The 4,486-nt window shown below is 45.2% G+C and overlaps 1 non-coding gene across 1 annotated transcript; it reads right to left on the bottom strand.

The window, feature by feature from the left end:
- Window positions 1-3,892: 3,892 nt before the first annotated feature.
- On the bottom strand, window positions 3,893-4,082 carry LOC122942897. The gene has a single exon (XR_006390749.1). It is a non-coding gene; the product is annotated as a U2 spliceosomal RNA (small nuclear RNA).
- Window positions 4,083-4,486: the final 404 nt, after the last annotated feature.

Raw genomic sequence — 4,486 nt, 5'->3', positions numbered from 1 at the left:
TGGAACAGGTTTCGTCTTTTTCCACATGTTTTATTCTGGATCGGAAAATGATTTCCTTCCCCTTCTGTTCCAGATATTTGGTAACCTCTTTTTTGAGATTTTCTATTTCTGTCTTAACATTGATACCATTATCCCTGAACTTATATAATGTCTGCAACCGGGTATTGAGGTTATTAAAAACATCTTTTTTCTCTTTTGCCTTTTGGATGCTCTTTTCGATAAAAAAGTTTTTAATTCTCTTTTTCATTTTCTCCCACCAAGAGCTAGTGGAAGAATTTGAACTCCTTACCCGGTTGCATTTTTCATAAAAGATTTTAAAATCTAAAATAATCTGTGGATCTTCTAAAAGGGAAACGTTCAATTTCCAAGATTTTTTACCAGGGACCTTCAGGTCATACTTAAGAACAAACAATATAATTTTGTGATCGGAAAAGACATTGGTTAAAACTTCACATTTAAAAGGCAGTAGGTGGTTGTTACAAAAAATAAAATCAATTCTTGAACTACAATTGACATTACTCCAGGTCATGCTGGCTGCCTCTGGGATGCCTCTATTACATTCGTTGTAAACATCATATAGGTTAAAATCGTCCACAAGGTCTTTCAACATCCCAGAGGTTTTATCATAGTTTCTGCTTGTGGAGCTAGTCAGCCGGCGTTCCCCTTTCATAATACAATTAAAATCACCTGCAATAATACAAGGGTCAGACGAGATAATAAAATTAGATAAAATTCCCAGCATGTCTGCCCTTTCATTCTTATCAGGTGACCCATAAAAATTTAAAAACTGCCATTTTACACCGTTAATAAAAGCTTTAACCAATAAAATATGACCTGGTAAAATTTCATTAAAACCATCAATCTGAGCGTTCCCTTTAAAAAGAATGGCGACCCCACCTGACCTGGACTCGTTAGATCCAGACCAGATGGATGGCCCGTGCTGCCAATCTTCTTTATAGCTCTCATAAGAGCTCATATGGGGAATGCCGCACTCCTGCAGAAAAAACACAGATGCTGAAAAAGTTGTTAAAAAATTAAAGAGAGCAACCCGTCTATGCTTAGACTTGACGCCCCGCACATTAAGGGAAATTCCGTTTAATTTTGCATCCATGGTGATGTCTAAAAGGTACCAGCATGACCAGAACACTCACTTGAACTTACGTCCCCGCCCTCTGAACCAATGGTGATTAGGGAGCCGTCTGGAGAGGAACTTCCATCGCTCAGGCAGGAGCCTGCAGCCATGCTCGGGTAGTCTGGTAGTCCGGCTTGAGAATGTTTCGCCTGGGTCTCCATTCCCTGGCCATTCAGGTCCTCGTCACCTATATCAGGAGGGTCTCCAGTAGGTTCTGATGCTCCCCCCGTCCCAGGCCTTTCTTCAGGGGGAGGTTGCGCACAGGGCAGGGAATCGGGGGTCCCCAAGGGGGCACTCACCTCCCCAACCACCTTACCAGGCGGGGGGGGGAGCTACATGAGGAGCCACGTCTGCCTGATCTTGCTGGCCAGACGTTTCCATCGGCTCCTCAGGCTCCCTATCTGGAGACCGCACCTTTTCCCTTTTTAACCACCTCTGACCAAGGACCATCATCAGGGCCAATTATGGAGCTAGGATACCCAGGCTGCCGAGGTTGCCGGGACTCCCCCGAACGTCCAACTTTTTGGGGAGTCACAGTTTTCCTTAGCCTTGCTTTAACCTCGGCTTTCCTCTTATTGGTCCGCCTCTCCAACGCATTTATTGGACCACCCGAGCACTCCTGCTGCACAAACTCAGTTTCGGCCCCTTTACCACTCGCACCAGGGGCCTCGGGCTCCTGCCTTACCTCCTCATCCATCGCTTGTTCCTCTCCTTGAGGGCGGGTCTGGTCAGCTGGTTCATGTGGGGGTGCCTTAGGTTGCTCTGTCTTCCTGTGGGGACAAAAACGGTATAGATGACCAACCCTTTGGCAGAAGTTGCACTTTTTATCATGTGGGCATTCTTTGTTGGAGTGTTGGGTGCTTCCGCTATTTCTGCACTGTGCCTCGCAATTCTCATTGGTATGGCCATATACCCCACAGGTTCTGCAGAATTTTGGCATCCCCATATAGAAGAGGTCACCATTGATTTGTCCCAATTTAAAACGGGCAGGTGGTAACTTCACTCCAGAATAAAATGTGGCGTCTTTAATAAAAGTCACTAAAAACTTCCATTTCGATGTCCAGATGCCACACTCGTTCATCACTTTCCCTCTATATTGGACCTCTTTGAAATACAGAGATAAAAACGTCTCCAATTCCCTCTGGTCCACATTAGGGGAGTACATTTTAATCACTACGGGTTTTTTCTCGTCGAAGGCGTGCTCAACAATCCGGATACCCTGAAAGTCACATCATAAATACCTTGCTTCGGGTAATCCTGAATTGCAAGGATCTCGTGTGTCCGAACTCGTAACGCATCCCGCAACACGATCTCCACGATGTAGCGCAACACCTCCGACTTCTTGTCCTGGTGGACAACTCCGGTGAAGAGGATCCTCACCGAGTTCTTTAGCCTGGCGTATTCCGGCACGAAGCCGGAATTGCCGTCCATGTTTCGCCTGGCAGCAGCAACGCCCTGGTCCGAGGCTGCACCTTCTGGGAAGTGTAAAACCACCAGAAGGCCGGGGATCGCAACGTGTTACCCTGGGACTAAGTCCTCTCCCCAATAGCAGCAAGTGGGTGAAGCCCGGGAATAAATTCCCGGACGATCCTACAAGGCCGAGGAGAGGAGTACCCGAGTGCCTTCAACTAAGACCAAGTGCAGAATCAAAAACACATACACTTGATCTTAGCCAAAAGCCGAGAAGCGATAACCAGAAAAGGGTTCGCCCTACAGGCCGACAGTCCCCAATGCAGAACACTTGTGATGGCGATAGCCTATACAGGCCCAAGCTGCAGAGACAGTCCGGGAGGCTTCTTTCTCTCACAAACCAGGAAAAACGTGCTTCATACGCTCAGGAATCACCAGAATGCTCCACTTCGTGTTTTTCGTATCTGCATAGCTCCGCCCACCACTGTTGGTAACACCTTTACTTCGCACGCAATTCCGGATGCCAAAGCACGCCAAGCAGAAAGACTGATAAGGAGTGAATGGAGAGTACTGAGAAAAAAAAAAAAGGATGTAGGCATTGTTGATTGTGATGTCATGGCCCCATTGTTGAGTGTTCCATCAGGGCCCTTGTGATGTCATCCACTGACCTGACCTTACTTGACCTCTGACCTTACAAGCCGCTTGTGACACGTGCAGTGTTCCGTCCATTGGCCAGACAAGGCAGGTCCAGCTATTGCTGATACATAGGAAGTGCTGGACTACTTTTTAGCCTCCAAGTCATCCATCCAGTTTACAAGATCCACAAGAGGGAGACACAGGCAAACAATTTTTACTTATTTACTAAGCACTACAAAAGACATATTGGTTACATCCAGCCAACTTGCTACAAAAGGGGCAATTCACAGGAACAAGTCAGCAGCCTGCACAGGTGTGCACAACAGGCCCAAATCAAAGCCATGGTGCGTGGAGGTAGGTGCGTGGAGTGGAGGTCCAAACAATGCAGTCCGGTGATATCAAAACAATTCATTCAGGTGATAAGCCAATTACCCTAACAATTAAGCCATCAATCTTAATTGGATTTGGGGTGTTTGGAGAGGTGACTGGCTGGCTGGGTTGCTTGGTGCTGGAACAAACCCACACACAGCTGATGCAATTAGGAGATTGACAGGCTAGATGCAGGTATGCAGAAAGCAGCACAGCACAACCCTCACAGGGGAGAAGCTGAAGTGCAGACTCCTGAGGCAGGACACAGCAACTTCACACTTGCTTGCTGGCAGGATGCTTACAATCCATCTCTCAATTTCATTCTGTTTTTTCATACTGGAATAGAAAGGGTGCACCGGTCCTGGAGGTACTGCAATACCAGGTCAATGCGTGGAGTGGACAAAGCAAGCTCTTTTTCCATCTCCCTGTTCGAAAAATCCATTTAATATATGGTCCCCAGATAGGGGACGTATCAGATATTAAACTGATAAGAACAGATTTTTGTTTTTTTAAGTTGATAACCCCAAAGGGGTATATTTATTAAGAACAATATTTACATAAGAGTAAATTCACAATAAAATTACATAAATAGGCTCATATCGATCATAAAAATCAAATTACTCGTATAAAACAGACAAAAATAATTAACATTAAATAACTGACCCCCATTCTCTTAAAAACCACTTATTACACATAAAAGGAGCATGCTTTCTATCTATAAAATAATATTTGTACATCTCGTCTAAAACCATTTTTAAAACATTCTCTTCTGAAATAAGATCATGTTTAAAACACAAGATGTTCCTGGCCATCCACAGAGCTGTCTTAACACAGTTAGTAATCTTCCATGCCATAGTCCTCTTGGTCCTTGATGGGCATTCCAGTTCACCATAAAACACACCGTCCATAGTTAAAACCGATAGTCCAGTGATTTTCTTC

The sequence above is a fragment of the Bufo gargarizans genome, chromosome 6, assembly GCF_014858855.1.
Source record: "Bufo gargarizans isolate SCDJY-AF-19 chromosome 6, ASM1485885v1, whole genome shotgun sequence".
NCBI classification, from domain to species: Eukaryota; Metazoa; Chordata; class Amphibia; order Anura; family Bufonidae; genus Bufo; species Bufo gargarizans.
The sequence above is the reverse complement of the archived record's forward strand: the minus strand, read 5'-3'. Positions and strand labels throughout refer to the sequence as shown.